Genomic DNA, 19208 nt, shown 5'->3' on the forward strand with positions numbered 1-19208 from the left:
GGAGCCTGTGCAGGTGTGTGAGGGCAGTGGGCGGATGGGAAATCTCCATGATTTCTCTCGATGTTACTGTGAACCTGGAACTGCTCTTAGAAAATGATTAGTTAAGAAAAGAGGTAATGGGGCGCCTGGGTGGCGCAGTCGGTTAAGCGTCCGACTTCAGCCAGGTCACGATCTCGCAGTCCGTGAGTTCGAGCCCCGCGTCAGGCTCTGGGCTGATGGCTCAGAGCCTGGAGCCTGTTTCCGATTCTGTGTCTCCCTCTCTCTCTGCCCCTCCCCCGTTCATGCTCTGTCTCTCTCTGTCCCAAAAATAAATAAACGTTGAAAAAAAAAATTTTTTAAAAAAAGGTAAGTCTGGCTGATTTGTAGTGAACGGACTAAGAGGGCAAAGTTAGAAACAAGAGGAGCGGTTCGAAGGCCTTTTCAGCTGAACGGGGGAGAAGGGGAGGCAGACTGTACCAAGGTGGGCGGGAAGGATGTAAGTCAATATTTTAGAGGGTTGACCGCAGAAAACTTCTTGAAGGGACTGTACATGGGTGAGCAGCAGTGAGAGACGGAGAGGTCAGTGGGCATTTCACACTCAGATCTGGAGTCCAGGAAGAGAGGGGGAAGGACAGATCCATCTGGGGGCCATAAGCTCACAGATGGCAGTTACAGCCCTGACAACGTGGGGAATTCACGAGACGACTCAGAGGAGGAGGATCAACAGGGAAATGAGGTCGCCCAGGACCAAGACCTCGTCGACTATAAAATCCAGAAGTCAAGCAAAGGCTAATGAGAAAGAGAAGCCAATAAGATGTGGGGAAAAACAAGCAGTGGGGTTGTGGAAATAAAGAGAAAAAGGGACCACCGGAAGGTCAGCTCTGTTCTGTGCCACCACGTTCTCCAATGAAACGGGGACAGCAGAATGTCTCAACGTTTTAAGCATCTTTGCCATCATTTCGCTGGCAGGTCCGTGGAAAGGATGAACTACAGGCCATTGTACCACAGTTGTAAGCTATACCACATACCGCCACCGAAATTCTCATTTACTTGGTTTCTTTTGCTCTTCGCTTATTTCCTCCTCCTCACTCTCATTAATCACAACGTGCGTCCCATGAAAACAGGCTGCATCTTAGTTAACCGCCCCACCTCTGTTCTCCATCAGGCACCTAATGCCTTAACGTCTGGCACCTGGTAGGAGCTCAGAGCGTCTTTGTCAAATGACAAATGAGTCACCTGTAAAAAGCCACATAAATAAAAAATATTCCATTATAAATTCAGACCATTTGTTTCAAACTGGGGCCAAAACTTATTGCCTTACTGTTGAAAAAAAAATACACACAGTATTATGAAGCAGGTTTAAAAAGGGATGATACTTTTTAACGTTTATTTGAGAGAGACAGAGACAGAGACAGAGAAAGAGAGGGAGGGGCAGAGAGAGAGAGAGAGAAAGAGAGAGAGAGAGAGAGAAAGAGAGAGAGAGAGAGAGAGAGAGAGAGAGAGAGAGAGAGAGAGAGAGAGAGAAAGAGAGAGAGAGAGAGAGAGAATATCCCAAGCAGGCTCCACGATCAGCACAGAGCCCAGCACGGGGCTCAATTCCACAACCCCGGGATCATGACCTGAGCTGAAATCAAGAGTCGGAGGCTCAACTGACTGAGCCACCCAGGCGCCCCGCAAAGAGGATATTTTGAAGAAACAACTTAAGTATCAAAGCAACAATGGAGATCAAATATACCATGTGTGGGAAACCAATGAGTCTTGACTGAAGTAAGACCTGTGCATCCTCTGGTCATAGCACTTTGTTTACGGATTAGAGTTTTACATTTACTCTAAGATAATGAAGCAATGTTTAATTTTTCCCATCACTCTCTAATTCAGATTTGATAAATTTAGAGCATCCATAGGTGCACAGAAACTTCCTGCCACAACATCCTCCTCCTTGGCTCTGACTTCCCAAGCTTCTCTAAAGCACTACATCCTTGCCTTGGGCAGAAGAGAAAGGAAGACTTAGCTAGAAAGGAAAGGCCTCCCTTCCCTTTGGAGGGGAGACAGAACCCACGCACACCCATGCACACCCACACACACCCATGCACGGAGTGACCCACGAGGACCCCAGCTCAGGCACACCACGCACACCCACACACGGAGCAACCCACGAGTCTCTCAAAGAGACTCTCCCGGCTTTGGAGGCCACCAAGACTCCCAGGCAGCACCAGCCAACTCGTTCTCCGTGATTCTCCATGTTCGCAGACGCTGAATTTCATAATCATGACTAAGCTGCAGCACCTCTGAACAAGAGTTATATCTTACATTTCATTCTTATCCCCCAAAGCACAGGGTTAACACATACCCAATAAAAGGCCTACAGTTAATTCCTATCAATTAATATAAATTAGGCACATCTTATTGTGTTCACATTCTCTGACATTTCCCATGTCTTTCATAATTGCATTATGAGGCATACCAAGAGAGGACCAAGGGCCAGCTCATAAAATGCAGAACTGCAGGGAAGGTTTTTTTATAAAACAAACACAAACCGCTTTATGCACAGCTTGTAAAACTGAAAATTAATTGATGCAAATGTGCTGACATACATTCTAATATTTTTATTTTCGACTTCATTTAACAAATGTTGATCTCAGTTTATTTTTCAGAAGAGCTATTTTCTCCATGCCTGTGTTAATGTGTTTATCATTACTTCAATATTTATAACCGCATAATACTTTTCCATAAGGAGTTTCTGGACTTTATACCCACCAAACAGCTCAGAGCATAACTTTTTCAGGAAGAAAGGGGTGTAAGAATAAGGCTAAGTGAAGAATCGTTCACTGATGGAACATACCATTTTATATTATTACTCTTTCTTTTTTGGGGGGAGGGGCAGAGAGTGAGGGAGAAAGAGGATCCCAAGCAGGTTCCCCGCTGTCAGCACAGAGCCCCATGTGGGGCTTGAACCCAGGTGACATCACAACCTGAGCCAAAATCAACAGTCCGACGCTTAACAGACTGAGCCACCCAGGTGCCCCTGTTACTCTCTAACAATTAACTCCTTGGGGTTCTCACTAATCAGATCCTAGGTGGCAGATGATAATACGTGATCACTTCACCCAACTTCCCTGAGCAATTTCCCCACGTGAGGAAATCTCTCTCTCTCGTTTTACAAACACACGCTCCATCTCATACCTTCGCCACAGTTGAGGAAACTTCTGCGGGAATGATTGCTATTAGCCTGACAAAACGATTTTTGACTTCAAATGCCTTGCTTGCCTAGCACCGCCCAGGATGCTGGAATAGCAAGAACCTACAAAAGACCCGTCTGAGGGCAGAAGGCAGGCGCCTTGTCACGCCTCACTGTCTCCTGGCTGCCTCTGCTGCCAGACTGAGTGCGAAATCCACAAGGACCACAGACAGAAAGCTTCAAACCCGGCTTGAGGAAACTAACCAAACATACACACACAGTTTCGGCCTTTTTGAAAAAAAAGTAAAACGTTTAAATTATTGTGATTTCAAGACGCGCGCTTCAATAGTCTTTTCATCTTGAATGTTCACAGAAAAATAATCAGTTTTCTCAACTAGCCAACCTATCCAACTATATTCAAAGATCTATTATCTCCCATGAAGTAAACAAAGAATCCTTTAGAAACGTACCTTGAAGAACACCACAAAAGACCGCCCATGAGAGAAGCGTCTCGATTGCAAGTCATACGTTCGCTTATAACATCTGCCCTTGTAACTCTCGATTTGCAGTCTTAAGCTTTGTTTTATTAAAATACCATCCCCTCCCAGTCTGTTACATTTCTACCATTTGTTCGCTACTTTTGTTTCAGGGATTACTCTCTCAGATTTTCACCTGCTCCCGGGTATCACAAGCAGCCAGTTCAGACCTCGTCTTTCAAGCCACGTAAAGCGGCTTGCCTGTCCAAGCTGCGACCTGTGGAATTCAGCCGGCAAGGACGCACAGAGTGAGCACTCAGAAAAGGACCCTGCCTATCGCCTGCGGAGCTGCTCACGAATGCTGAGGTCTTCAATCCCACCGTGTAGATGTAGAGAAGCACAAAAGGACTGGTGTTAGAACAGGTACACACAGCCGTGGGTATCTGTCTCTGAAAACTGAGATTATGCTATTCTGTTCCATTCCGTGAGCACGTCGTCACGTGAAGCCTGGTTTGTGAGTGCCACTTCTTTCAAAGATGCATCGTCCTTCATTCAGGGGACATTCACAGTCCTCCTGATTCAGTACCTGATTTAGTCACCATTTCCCTTTCTGGGTTCCAGTTTTCTGACTGGTAAACCATCTGCTAACAAGCTCATTATAATCACATAAAAGAATTAGTTTAGAAGCTGCCAGTGAAGAAGGCAGGGTGAATAGACCCCTTAATTCCCTGCTTCAAACATTTAGAAATATTGTCAACAATTTTAAAAACAAATCTTCAGGGGCGCCTGGGTGGCTCAGTAGGTTAAGTGTCTGACTCTTGATTTTGGCTCAGGTCATGGTCTCACAGTTCGCAACATCGAGCCCTGCATTAGGCTCTGTGCTGACAGTGAGAAGCCCGCCTGGGATTCTCTTCTCCCTCTGTCTGTCTCTTCCCTGCTTGCTGTCTCTCTCCCTCAAAATAAATAAACTTAAAAAAAAATAGATCTTCAAAACCCACGTCAAACTCAAAAGCAAGAAAGGGGACTTTGTGGCAGAAAATCGGAACTGAAGACCACAGCGGTGAGTATGAGGAGAAGGTGCAGAAACCTGGAGGTACCGGAGGATACATGAGACTTGGATTTAGCACTCGATCTTCAACTAGTTTTGAGGCCCTGTTTGGTCGAAAGCTACACCTGTATTTCCTGTGAAAATACTAGCCAAATATGGAAGACTGTCCCAGCTAGAACAGAACTTAAAACCAAAAACTCCGCCCACGTTCCCCAGGGCTTGACTGGAAAGCTGACGCCCCTTCTGAGCTGCAGGTGAACACAATGATTATGAAGTACACAGAACCCCTAGCCTGCCCTGTTTGTAGTGTGAGGCCCACGTTCTTCCTGTGCATTTGGAATGAAAACCTAAGGGAAAAGCTCGTGTAAAAACTGGTCAGCATTGAAATCGCCATCCAAAGAAACTGTGAAAGGAAACAACTCCCACTGAAGATGACCTCACACTCGGGGCGCCTGGGTGGCGCACTCGGTTAAGCATCTGACTTCAGCCAGGTCACGATCTCGCGGTCCGTGGGTTCGAGCCCCGCATCGGGCTCTGGGCTGATGGCTCAGAGCCTGGAGCCTGTTTCCGATTCTGTGTCCCCCTCTCTCTCTGCCCCTCCCCTGTTCATGCTCTGTCTCTCTCTATCCCAGAAATAAATAAACGTTGAAAAAAAAGAAAAAATTAAAAAAAAAAAAAAGATGAGCTCACACATAAAAACACAAAGCATGAGAGGAAACTAGCCCAAAATGACAGCTGACCAGTCAGTGGGACCTCGGAGAGATTTCTCACCAAAGGAGCAGTGATACCATGCACTAGGTTGAACAAACCAGAGGGGAGAGGAAAGGACCAACCCAAAAGACAGGCAGATCATTATGAAAAAAGAGCAAGTAAACTTTAAAAAGAACCAAGGGAACTTCTAGAAATGGGAAACTGTTATAAAATTTAAAAAGTAACAACACAGTCAAAGGGTAAGTTAGACAATTCCAAAGAGCAAATTTGCGATTTGAAAGACCTGAATCAACTACCCCAAATGCTACACAGAGAAACGGAGAAATATTTCAAGTGTTCCCTGACCTCAAGTCAAGACTTCAGGGAGCTTTTAAGATCAAATATAGTGTAAAGACATGTCACTATATAAAAATCAGAAACTCTGGAGGAAGATGCTATAATGTCAAGGGACGATCAAGTTAACCTGTTAATACAAATAACCCGAGGTGAAAGCTCTGTGCTGTGCAGGCTGGTCCCTCAGGATCCTACTTCCCCTTGACCTTGATGATCCACAGCTAGCTGTATTATTCAGACTGCAGGACCCCCTCCACACGTGCATCCTCTTCTTTAGGCAATTAGCTTGCTCTCTCTGTTTAATATTTTAAATTCCAAACCCATAAATTTGGGTAAAATATGCACAGGCACAAATTAGTTTCCTCTTAAATTTGCTTAGAAGGACAGACTTCCTCGCTGTCTTAAACATGTCCTGTAGAGCTGAACTTCAGGGCTGAAATAAAAAAACCATCGGCTGCCCTGTGGTTAAAATTCTCATTATCCTATGATCTTCTGATTTAAACTTTGAAAATATTTTTTTTTCTGGCATAAAGAGCCTTTTGATATTTTAGCTGTGATCCAAATCAATTCGTACACTTGTAACTGCCTGATGCGTGTATCTTACCCTAGTCAATGAGACTCTTTCTATACGGAGGTCTTTCTGAAGTTTGCTGTGCCGGAGACCCCTGTCTTTTAAGAGTACACAGAACGTGGAATCAGATGATCACATGAGGAAGGACCTGGGCCACAATTATGAAGGAAACCAAGAGGAAGTATCTGGCACTTGTCAGTCTGCTGCCAGGAGGAAGCAAAGGTCTCCGGAGGAATTACTGAGATGCCAGCAAAATCCGCATTAGGACAGAGGACTGACTGCACGGCTAGACCAGTGACAGGAAGACAGGGACAATAATTTCCACCAGCTCTGGACAGGCGACTATGGTCTAAAGATTCAACCAGTATCTGGCTCACGACTACCAGATTTCTCTTGCTGGGAAATGGCAGATCGAATAAATATACAGAAACGTTATTCCCTCAATCCCAGTACAAACAGTCCACAGAGAATGGAGAGCAGTAGACAACTTAAACGTATTCAAGTGTTCATGACGACGGGCTACGTGGTGGGAGAGCATCAGTGCACAACAGTGCCTAGGAAGTCACTGCCAATCATCAAAACAGTCACATGAGATGAACTTCGTTCACCAAAATCTAGACTCTAGAAACACAGCAAACGTACTCAGCCCCATGCAGCCTACCACGACAAAAAACATAAGGCCAACATGATCTCATTCCTTGAGCACTCACTGAATGTTCTCGACAGGAAGGTATTGCAAGCTGACTTTTATTTTAATCTGGCATGAAACCACCTCTGGCTACACAAAGTAGAGGCTCTAACCAGGCATTAACATCCCGATACCCAGAAAGTGCCTGGTGTAGAAATAGAGAGTCTGCCTGGATCTGAGGATGCACCCTTACATCCCCCCTCATCCCTCGCTGTGTGACCTTGGGTCATCCTCCTGGTTTGTAGGCCTCCATCCCCCCCCCCTCCCCCGGCAAAGTGGTAGTAGAAAGGTCTCCTCCCAGGGACGCCGTGAGGCCTAAATGCAGTCTCCTCTGGGGAGGGTGGCGTGATCACTAAAAAGTGATTATACCAATTAAACTTACGCCTCTACATTCGCCATCAAAGAACAGTAAGTCAATTGATGTGATTTATGACAGAGAGCTGAGTAGCCCTCAAAAGGCAGAAGGAAAATGAACTGGAAGACTGTAGATCCCGAAAACAAAACTATTTCTGAAACCAAACATCTTCTCCTTGCATGAAAGCGCCAAATACCTGCACGTTGTCATCAGAAACAGGGTCCTCTCGGGCCGACTCAAAGCCGCTCTCCTGCTATTGGAGTTCAACCGCGGCCTCTCTGAGCGCTGGCGGACGGAGCGTCTGTTCCCGGGCTTCAGAAACACTGTTTTGGAGGGGGCTCCTTTGAAAGCTATCAAGGCAGACATTAAATTAACCTGAGTAAGAAGAGGGGTCGGGAGCATAATTTGTACCGTCAGCAAGGGCGCCCCCTGCAGGCCCAGGACATAACAACACTCAGGTCCCCTAGAGTCCGGGACTGAGGGGAGGCGCCCCCGAGCAGGGACAGGGGGGCCCTGGGTCCGGCGGTCCGGGACGGGTCCGCAGGGCCCGGCAGGCGGGAGGCCCAGCCCGGAGGACGGCTCTGCGCTCAGTCCTGGAATGTTTACACTGGAACGGGGGCTCACCACCTCACTGTCCTCCGGGTGCCGCAACCCACGCGGCCGGCCCGACCCTGAGGACACCGGGAGCCCCTCCAGGCTCCGCCAAGAACCAGGTGGAACCGCAGCTGGCGCCCCTGGAGACTCTGTTCCCATCCCCATTTCCCAGAACACAACCAAGAGCCCAGGCGACTCCCTTCCCAGACGTTATCAGGTCACTGTGGCCCCACCTGACGGTCCCCTAGAGTCCCCGCCGGCCAGCTCCACCCGCAGCCGCAGGGTTCTGCCGCCTTCCCGCACAGCTGCCCGGGCGTGGCGTCATAGGGACTGGCGTCGTGGGGCGTGGGGGCTTGGGGGCGGACGGCGTGGGGCGTGGGGCGTGGGGCGTGGGGGCGGGCGGCGTGGGGGCGTGAGGGAGGACGTCGTGGGGCGTGGCGTCGTGGCACGTGGCGCATAGTGGTGTGGGGGTGGGCGTCGTGGGGCGTGGGGGCGTGGGGCGTGGGGCGGGCGGCGTGGGGCGTGGGGGCGGGCGAAGTGGGGGCGTGGGGGAGGACGTCGTGGGGCGTGGCGTCATGGGGGCGGGCGTCGTGGGCCGTTGGGGCGCGGAGGCGCGGGGGCATGACGTCCTAGGGCATGGCGTCGCAGGGGCGAGACGTCGTGGGGCATAGTATGGGGAGGGGGGGACGCGGGACGTCGAGGGGCGATGAGCTGTAAGGACAAGCATTCTGGAGGCTGTGTCCTGGCGTGGGCCCTGCAGGTCGCCCCCTGGTCCTCGATTCCTCAACCTGAGTGGCTGTCCTTTGGCTCTCGGCGTGCGCAGTGTCAGTGCCCATAAATGGCTCCTTTCCCGCAGCGCGCACCCCTCGAGTGAGGCGCCCTCGGTTGCGCGCACAGCACCCACGGGAGCTCCGACAGGAGCCGCGTGCTGTCCTGGGTCCCCCTGCAGCCTCCGGGTTGTGACCCGGGTGTTCCCCGTTCTCACCCAGTGCACTGTTCACAGTGTCCGTCTGCAGCCCAGTACCCTCAAATCTTTCCATTTCTTTCAAGGTACAATTCAGTACCTTATAGGCGGAAGCGAGGGGCGCTCAAGTCTACTCTCGATCTCAGGGCAGTTCGTGATCTCAAGGTTTGTGAGTTTCAGCCCTACATCGGGCTCTGTCCTGACAGCTCAGAGCTTGCAGCCAACTTCGCATCCTCTGCCTAACCCCCCTCCCCCCAAAAGCCCCCCCCCCATACTCCTCCCTCGCTCTCGCTCTCTCTCAAAATAAATAAACTTAAAACAAACAAAAAAAAGGAGGTGGAGCCAGCAGTTGAGGGAGGCAGGGGCGGGGAGCTCGGTCCCTTCCCTCCCTCCCCGCGGCCTCCCAGCAGGTGTCCCAACCCGGGGTCCTGGCCGGGTGCGCGGACCCACAGCGCCATCTAGGGGCTGCACGCTGCAAGGCGTCCTCCGGATCTCTGCAGCTGGGCTGCGCTTGCGCACTGGCTCCCAGGGCTGAGCGTTCCTCAGGTCACCTGCTCTCCACGTCCAGGGCTGGGAGCCTCGGGAAATCCGCCCGCGTGAGGATGGAGAACGCTGTCACGGGCCCTGGTGCACGAAAGGGGTCCCTCTGAGTGCTGCGTGCAAAATAGAAAATAGCCCTAGCAGTGCAGGGCAGCAGCCCCTGGGAGAATCGATAGTAACCCCTGGAATTACTGTCCACAGTTCAAACATTGGGTGGTGGCAGGGGCAGCTGCAGGTGGACAGAAATAGCCGGTTGTGGGAGTCAGGGTGTCAAGGGTGACTCCAAAGCATTTTCACCCGAACTACTCAAAAAGGTGAGCTGTCATTTACTAAGTTAGGTCGGATCAGAATACACTCAGTCCAAGGGCATCTTCTAGCTCCCTGCAAATAAAATTCCAAGTAGGTAAGAGAAAGAAGCTGACCAGCCGCCTCCTTGACTGAAGATGGCCCTCTTTTATCAGACCTGAGCCGGGGAGAAAGAGATGTTACTGATAATTCAGCACGTCGTCTCCCCTACTCCTAGCCAGCAATGACTTCGGGTAGGTGAAGGCACATCCCAGAAAAGAGGATTTAAAAGGGGGGAGTGGAACATAATAAATTTGTGTGATACTTGTCTGCCCCAAGTGGGGCTTTTTCAAGGTTAATTAATTATATAAAAACTCAAGGATTTTTTTAATCATCTATTGTATTATCTATTATCTATTGTGTTTCTACATATATTGTATGCTGGAGGTCTCCATGTATTTATTTGTTCATCCAAGTATCAGTAAGTGCTATAAGCTTGTTGATATGCCCAGAAAATTTGGGGGCTAAGATGACTAAGATATGGTCTCTGCCCTCAAGGACACGTAAACCTAATGGATGTTATCACCAGTAGCTAGGAAAACTACAGTCTGTTCTTTGAGGGCCACTAAAACTCAGGAAAGATTGTCAGGGGGAGCTGAAAAGGGACCCAGTAAAAGACATAGTTGAGCTCTTCAAGAAATATGATCTGTAAGGTGTATTTCTTTAGTTAATGAAAATATTTACATTCAGAAGGGGCAGCCATGTCGTACTTGCAGAACAGAGAAATTCCCATGAGTAAGCATGAGACTCTATCTTCTAATGTTTAGAGAGTGTGGATGTCCCCCAGACAGGAGTCAAATGCTGGAGGGTGGTTGTTTCCCCCCAAGAAGGCACTCCCCACCCCCAAGAGACTGTGGTTGGGTAAAACATCAGATACTCCTCTGTCCTGTCTCTTCCCAGTCTTCTCGATAAACCCCCCCTCTCAGTTCACTGGTGCTTGAAATGTCTATTTCATGTTTCAATGTCTAAAGTGTAGCTCCAGTTACAATACCAAGGTCTGTGAATAGAGAGTATATGATGCCGGGGACATAAAATCTACAACAAAATCCCCTCCTAACCCAGAAAACTTCTACACAAGGTAAAAGAGAAAGAAAACAACTTTATTATTCAATAAGCGTTAAACCGGAATGTGATGTGCATTACAGGTTGGTCTGCAAAGAGATTGCAAAGACAGAACGAAATCTGACCCTTCTACGCAGCCAGGCAAATGCAACCCGTCACATAAACGTGTGCAAGATAACCCTACACGGCTAACCCCCTCACCTGGTAATTGTTGTGACCATCTGTTTGCTCACTGGCTCTGTCCAAAGGGAAAATAAACTCATATCTTCATGTAAGGAGGTAGTTTTGCAACTGGGGGTGGGGCACTCACCCAAGTCAGGTCCCTGCTGCCCCATGGAAACCGGGAGATAGTGGTGCTGTCTTCCCTAGTTAGATACATTCGAGAAGAGATGGTTCTCAGGTCCTTGAGAGAGACATTCCTGGCAAGAGGTTTAGCTCTCAAAAATATCTGCATACATTTTAAAGGGATGTAGAAATAACTTACAAAGCCAAGGTTCCTAAAGTCAATGCTCCAGGGAAAGGGAGGGGGCAGCGATTTCCCTCCCTCATTTCCAACAGGGAGAATTAAGCCTCTTATTTATAATTTGTACTTGCCCTTACGATGCTTCAGCATGATAGAATTTTACAGGTAGCGGTGTGAGGGACAGTTCTCATAAAGGAACAGACTGCAGGAGTACCAAGGAGCTTGCTTGCCCGGGGACGAAAGGGCTTTGCTGAAACCGACAGCAATCGGAGAGGAGAGACAGGGGCCAACAGCTGAACACAGCTCCTCCTGTTCCATCATTTTCCACCTGTAAATTATTTCTGCACTTCATGTAAACGCCTTCCACCTCTAGCCATCTGTCTTTCCTCCACTGCCCAAACACCCAAGCTTCCTCCTCAAAAACAATTAAGAAGTTAGGCTGACACATCCCAGAAGCTGTTCCGAGCCAGTTTTCCAAGGGGGATCAGTCTTTAAGGGGCGGTAGACAAAATAACTCTGAGACACAGCGAAGGCAGTGTGCCCGTGTTTAGTGCCTTCCGCTCAGACGTCTGCTTCTGCGGATTGTCCCGTGACGTGTTAGAAGGCAGCGGACTCCAAGAAGATGCTCTCATCTGTACCTGCACCATAGCACCAGGACGCCTTGCGAGTAATTCCATCTAGGTCTTCACGTCCCTGAGAACTGCTAATGCGTTTCATGGGCCAGAATTTCCCATTTCCACATGTTACAGTTCTCTGGCATCAGGGATTTCCAGTTGCCCTCGTGGACCCAGATCCAAGAAACCGATGTCCAAAGTCCCCTTCACGGACAAACACTGCCAGCACCTATTCCTTCATTCAGCAAAGGCTTCCTCAGTGCCTACTCCGTGCCAGGAAATGTCTTCAGCTTTGGGTACTGGAAACGGAGGAGACACGGCCCCTATCTTCTGGGAACTCAGAATGCTCTCATCCTGAAGGAGGGGTGGGGCTACACTTTATCAATCAGGGAACTCATGCCAGGAACCGTAGGCTTGGTAAAGGTGGATGTTCCAGAAGCCGAGTGATGGACAAGATGCGGGATGAACAGAAGTAGATGCCGTGCGGGAAGCCGAGGTTGGGGTGCTTTCTCCCAGGTCAAGGCGTGTTGAGGGGAAGAGATACCCAAGGGAAGGCACAAGAAGCATTTCCGAAAAAGAAATCCAAGATAGCGTTTCTAGCTTCTACTGAAAACTTTCTTGAGTTTTAAGTGCACCGCTTTCAAAACTCAGCTCTGCAACCTGTTGTTGAGTGACCTTCAGAAATTTAGCCTCTTGGCCACAGTTTCTTCATGTGTCAAGGGGGGTAGCAATAATACACACCTCAGGAGGCTGGTGTAGGTGACAGATCAGGTGCTTTTGGTTTAGAACTTAGAGTTCTGGACATGACACAGACTGCTCTTATGTTCTTATTATGATAACTATTCTTTTCATTAGTCACAATCCAAATGAGACAAATTTAATTTTCCCTTTTGGGCAGTAATACTCAATTTGTATTCAAATTGTATTTAAACATTCTAGATAATGGATTTAAATATATTCATTTATATAGAGGTATCTCTAGAACAAGTTACCTCTGAGAAGTCAGACGGGGACCTGGTGACAGACATGGGAAGAAGACTTAACTTCTCATTATATATACTTTGTGTTTTGGGTGAGTTTTTACCACGTGAACATCTTCCTTGTTAAGAAAAAGTATTTAAAAACAGAAAGAGCAATTTGGGCTATATAGAAAAATTATAAATGAACTTCGCCTGAGAGTGAGGATAACAAATTGTAATAATAAGACTCAATATTTATTGAGAGCTTCTTAGATGCCTGACACTTTACAAGTACGTTACAGGTCTAAACTTACTCAGTCTTCACAAACAAAGAGAGGGATTATCAATTTCTGCAAATGAAAGATGAGACACAAAGAGGTTAATATCATGCCCAAGATTACTCCGCTCATAAGTAGCAGGACTGAGATCTGGATCCAGACAGTCTGGCTCTGCACTCATATAATATGAGCACGGTGGGATGCGCCCATGGCCATGTCCAACGCAAACATAAATTTGATGCTCTGTTTCTACACTTCACTAGCCCAACACCATGGTCCAGCGACTGGCCACCCTTAACAACTTGTTGATATACTTGGCTTTTAAATGAATTCCACAGACTGAAGTCATTTTACAGAAGAAAGAAGAATAAAAATTAAAGAATTGTAAACACACACACACACACACACACACACACACACACACAAAATCTCCGATGTCTGAATATCCCAGAACTACGGAACCATCCCCATATCCAAATGAAATGCTGAGATCTAAAAGCAAATAAAAAAATCAGGGAGTCCTTTCCCCAGCTTTCCCAAGAACCTGCACTTTTTTTGTTTTTTTTTTTTTTTTTTGAGATCTGCCTGCTCTGCACCTGCCAAGTGAATTATTAAATTTATGAGGGTAAAGCTAAGCCAAAGCTACTGATCAGTGAAATTAGTTGCAACCAAGTGGAAGAGACACACAGCTGAGAACTCCAGCAAAGGGCGACATCACTCAAAGCGCAGGATTCTGCTGTGAAAACATTACAGACTTGCATGCACTTGGATACCCGGCCGCCAAAGGCTCAGGGCGAGGTTACTTTATGAGCCTTGTAAAACTTCCCGACAACCTGAGCCAACTGCTCCTCAAACAAATAAGATTAGAGTTTAGAAGAAACCTGACTCAACTCTGACTGACCTTTGTTTATCAAGATGTTAAATCCAAACCGACTTTCTAGAGAACACCTTATTAAAACAGCTTTCTTTACTCAAGAGGAAAAAAAAAAACCTTTTGTTTCTCCCTTTTCGGTACCTACAGGAGATGATGGATGTTAATTAACTAAGCTTATTGTGGCGATCGTTTCACAGTATAAATCGGTCAAATAATTATGCTGTGCACCTCGAAGTTATACAGTGCTGGATGTCAATTACATCTCAGTACAACTGGAAAAAACAAAATAGCTTTTATTTGCTATTTGGGAACTAATTTCCCATACTCAAATTTATCACTCTCAATTAGTTGTTCACAGCTTACATGAGTTATTTTCATATTTTTCTATTTGTTGTTGAAGAGTTCAGCAACCAATGAACCCAGAATGTCATTAGAATGGATATCATAAGTACCGGTAGACGGATGAGCTTTCTGGAAGTCTGGAGAGCGGCAGGCAAACACATTATTCAGGGGTGCCCGAGCAGTGACTGCGTTCTGTCTCCCAAGGAGTGAGAACAAGGTCGTGTTGACGTCCGATTCAAGCACCAGGAATGGTATGAACAGTCCTCTAAACAGAATCACAGGGATCGCCAGAGTAGGTGTCTTGAAATAGAGATGAGACGTCTGAGGTTAAATGAGCCGGTGTGCAATTAACGGTGTTTCCCAACTTGGCGACAGTCACCAGCAGCGCTCAAACTTGCCAGTGGCATACCAGCCTGTGGGCCCCGTGGAAGTATGTCCCAAACAAGATTCCACGACAGGGCTGGTATCTCCCCTTGCTTCTCCTCCTAAGGTCACACACACACACACACACACACACACACACACCCCAGTTCAACAAAAGGAGATCTCTGCTGACTTAATTTCCCATCACTCTACTACAATTGTGGGTATAATCCCCACGTTTATGGAGGAGGGGGGTTTTTCTCAAGCCTGAGCTAAGCCCAGGGTGTTGCATCGCCATTATGGATTCCTTTTTAAGCTTTATACAAAGGAAAGGTGGCCCATATGTGGTCATTTTTTTTCTTTCTCTCAAGAATTTCAATAAGGATACATTTTCTTCTGACATGTTAGGAAGTTTCAAACCACTTCTTCCTATATTCAGCTATTTGACATGAAATGTCTGCAGTTCACAGATGGAAACTGGGATACATTTTTAGAATTAGAAAACTGTTAGCAATGCAGTCTTTAAGCTCAGATGTTCTAGAGTCACCGGTGTATATACACAGATGCTTTCATTGATAAAACAATGGTAACGGCTGATGAATCTCATAATCCTACCAGATCAGCGTAAGTAGAGTTTTGCCCTTCAGACCATACTATCTGAGCATGGATTTTCATGTGTAGATCCCAGTTTAACTTGAATTTAATTTCTTCCGTGAAAAATACCATTTGCTTTCCCAAAAAAGAATCTCAAAATCCGCGTGGCTAAGAAAGCTTTGTGACATTTACAGAGCCGCTAGTGTGAGAGTAACCAGGAGAAACAAATACAGGGTAACTGCCAAAATCCTAGCTAACAAGGAAAATCCCAGGACAGGTGGCATTGTCTTTAATTAATTGAAATGAATGTGCAATTACAAGTGATAGAAGAAGAGGCAGGAGTACGTTGACTAGCGTGGAAGCAGGACTGATTGGCCACCTCCCTGACCCCCTTCCAGCCTCACCGGCACCACATTTTGCCACCTGAGAAAAAAATGGGCTCCTGAAAATTGAAGACATGTGGTTTAAGGGAATATGTTAGGATTTTCTGATAGTGTCCTAAAATAACATTTACTGAATTCTTGTAAGTTTGAAATAAATAGACATGACCAGACTAAATCTAGAACTCTAATTTCTGAGTTGGCCTCCAACTGTCTCATTGATTCAAAACTTGCAGAGCACCTGGGCTGAATCCATTCATGGAATGAGATTTGTGGATATAAAATATAAAAATAAATTAGCCCAGGGGCGCCTGGGTGGCTCAGTCAGTTGAGTGTCCAACCTCAGCTCAGGTCATGATCTCGCGGTCTGTGAGTTCGAGCCCCACATCGGGCTCTGGGCTGACAGCTCAGAGCCTGGAGCCTGCTTTAGATTCTGTGTCTCCTTCTCTCTCTGCCCACCCCCCGCTTGTGCTCTCTCTCTGTCTCTCAAAAATAAATAAATAAATGTCAAAAAAATAAGAAATAAATAAATTAGCCCACAGCAAAATTACTCTACAGCCATAGACCCATTAATATATCCTACTTGTAATAAAAAAAACAATAAAGTCTTCCATATAGCTCAAGTGAAGTCCGGGATAATTAAAGGAGGGCCCGATCACTGATAGTAAAGACAGCATGGATAGTCCTGGCCCCAAGGAGCAGTTCAACTATTAAAATATTTATAGGCAGTGACCTGAGATGACATACCAATGGAAGGAAAAGAATTCGCAGATAATATACGCTTTACCAGACATTTGAGAAATATGGAGGAAATAGCAACTGTGAGAGCAGTGGAACTGTGACCCTTGCTAAACTCAATTGGCAAAAAGATAAAGAGACCTGAGAGTGATTAATTGGTGATGAAAAGCGAAATGTAGACAGGCTCAGGTCCAGTTCAAGATGGCCCCGTGGGGATCTCCTGAACCCACCCCTTCCCACTGACACACAGATCTCCAGCTGCATGTAGATCAATATCCTCTTTAAAAAACCTAAAGGCTGGCTGAGTGATGACTACACATGAGGAAAATGAGAAAAAAAGCTACATGCAGCAGGTAGCTGGGACACAATCTCACCAGAAGCCCTTGCACTGGCTGGGCGCTCCACAAGTAGGAGGAACTCAAAGTCCTGAGGAGTAAGTGGAGGGGTTGAAGCCCACATGAGGCACCCCAAATTTTAAGACCTACACCTGACAGACAAGCCCCCAAAATGTCTACCTTTGAAAACCAACTGGGCTCCTGTCCCAAGACCCACAAGAATGTAGTGATCTGGGAAACCACCCTTAAAAGACATGCACACTCGGACTCACCCACCCCAGGGCTCAGCTCAGAGCGGCCAGTTGTGCACTGACAAAAAATGAAATGGGACCACATCAGACTAAAAACTTCTGCACAGCCAAGGAAACAACAAAATGAAAAGGCAATGTACTCAATGGGAGAAAATACTTGCAAATCATACATCCGATAGGGGGCTAATATCCGAACTATATAGAGAATTTATAAACTTCAATAACAAAAGAAAACACTACTGTGGTTTAAAAAAATGGACAGCAGATATGAATAAACATTTTTCCAAAGAAGATATGCAGATGGCCCACAGGTACGTGAAAAGATGTTCTACATCAGTAATAACAGAAATGCAAATCTGAAGTTTCAGAAGATACCACCTCACACCTGTTAGAATGGCTATCAGCAAAAAGACAAGAATTAAAAAAAAAACAACAAGAAATAACAAATATTGGCAAGGACGCGGACAAAAAAGAATCCCCCCTACAGGCCGTTGGTGGGAGTGTAATTGGTGCAGCCGCTATGCAAACCAGTACGGAGGTTTCTCTAACAATTAAAACAAAAGCTCCCATATGATTCAGCAATTCCACTTTGTGGAATTTATCCGAAGGAAGCGAAAACTCTGACTTGAACACATACATGCTCCCCTCTGTTCATTACAGCATTATTTACTATCCCACCATAAAAAGGATGGAATCTTGTCATTTGTCACAACTTGGATGGACCTCAAGGACATTATTCTAAGTGAAGTAAGTCAGAGAAAGATAAATATCATATAATCTCTCTTATATGTAGAATATATATATATATATATATATATATATATATACGTAAAACACAAGCTCAGAGATACAGAAAATAGATTGGTGGCTGTCAGAGGTGGGGGGTGGAGGGTGGGAAAAAAGGGTCAACTGTCTTTGGGTTTTTATTTTTAGTTTAAATTGATTTTGATGGAACTGGAGAGTGTTATGCTAAGTGAAATAAGTCATACAGAGAAAGACAGATACCAGATGTTTTCACTGTTATGTGGATCCTGAGACACTTAACAGAAGACCATGGGGGAGGGGAAGGGGGAAAAAAAAGTTAGAGAGGGAGGGAGCCAAACCATAAGAGACTCTTAAAAACTGAGAACAAACTGAGGGTTGATGGGGGATGGGAGGGAGGGGAGGGTGGTTGATGGGCACCTTTTGGGATGAGCACTGGGTGTTGTATGGAAACCAATTTGACAATAAATCTCGTATTTAAAAAATTAATTTTGAAGTTAGATAAATAAAATGGAAGAACACACACATATACAAAGCTGAATGTGAAAGTCAGGAGCCTCCTTGATAGCATATAGAAAACTCTTATTTCCTGCAGTGGAAGACAGGGCAAGGCTCAGGAACTAATGTGAAGAATGGCCAAGCTCCAAAGAAAATTAAACTCTGGGTGGCTCAGTCGGGTAAGTGTCTGACTCTTTGATTTCGGCTCAGGTCATAATCTCACCATTCGTGAGTTCGAGCCCGTGTCAGGCTCCGTGCTGACAGCGGGCAGCCTGCTTGGGATTCTCTCTTTTTCCCTCTTTTTCTGCCCCACCACTGCTCACATGCTGTTTCTGTCTCTGTCTCTTTCTCTCAAAAATAAAGAAACATAAAAAAGGAAAGTTAAACTCTGAAATGAAGTAGGTCTGCTATGCCAGGGAGAGGGCTCTGGTTGGAAAAGAATCAAATCCGTGCAAGCGTTCGCTGGGACCGCATTGCAACTTCTCCCTGTCCTCTTGTGCTTCCTTCCTGATCCTTCCACAGGTGCTGATCCCAACAATTCTCCCTTATAAGTGCCCTACGCATTAATCTCTATCTCAGGGGGAGGAAAAACAAGCGAGGGACACCATACCTAAAAATTGTGCAAACCTACAAAAAAGGACCACTTATGATGCTGGGACGTCCATATATAACAACGCTATAAAAGAGGCCCAGGAACAAGAAATGCTGACTTGAGTGCAGAGGTCACTTCTGGGGAGGAAAGGAGGGAAACGGGATGAGGGAGGGATACACACTCCATCCGTATTCTCCGGGTGTGAAGAATGCATGGTCAGGGCATCAGCTTCTCCAGGTCATGATGTAGAAAGAGCACAGAATGGGCATGCGGGGACTTGGGCATTCATTCTGGCTCGGGCACAGACAGCCTGTGTGGCCT

General features: G+C 46.5%; 1 long non-coding RNA gene across 1 annotated transcript; it reads right to left on the reverse strand.

The window, feature by feature from the left end:
- Positions 1-246: 246 nt before the first annotated feature.
- Positions 247-8307, reverse strand: LOC123380727. The gene is made up of 3 exons (XR_006586818.1): positions 8167-8307; positions 7536-7689; positions 247-1215 (listed from the first exon to the last, which is right to left on the reverse strand). It is a non-coding gene; the product is annotated as an uncharacterized LOC123380727 (long non-coding RNA).
- Between the last annotated feature and the right edge of the window lie 10901 nt (positions 8308-19208).

This window comes from Felis catus, chromosome D2, assembly GCF_018350175.1.
Source record: "Felis catus isolate Fca126 chromosome D2, F.catus_Fca126_mat1.0, whole genome shotgun sequence".
NCBI classification, from domain to species: Eukaryota; Metazoa; Chordata; class Mammalia; order Carnivora; family Felidae; genus Felis; species Felis catus.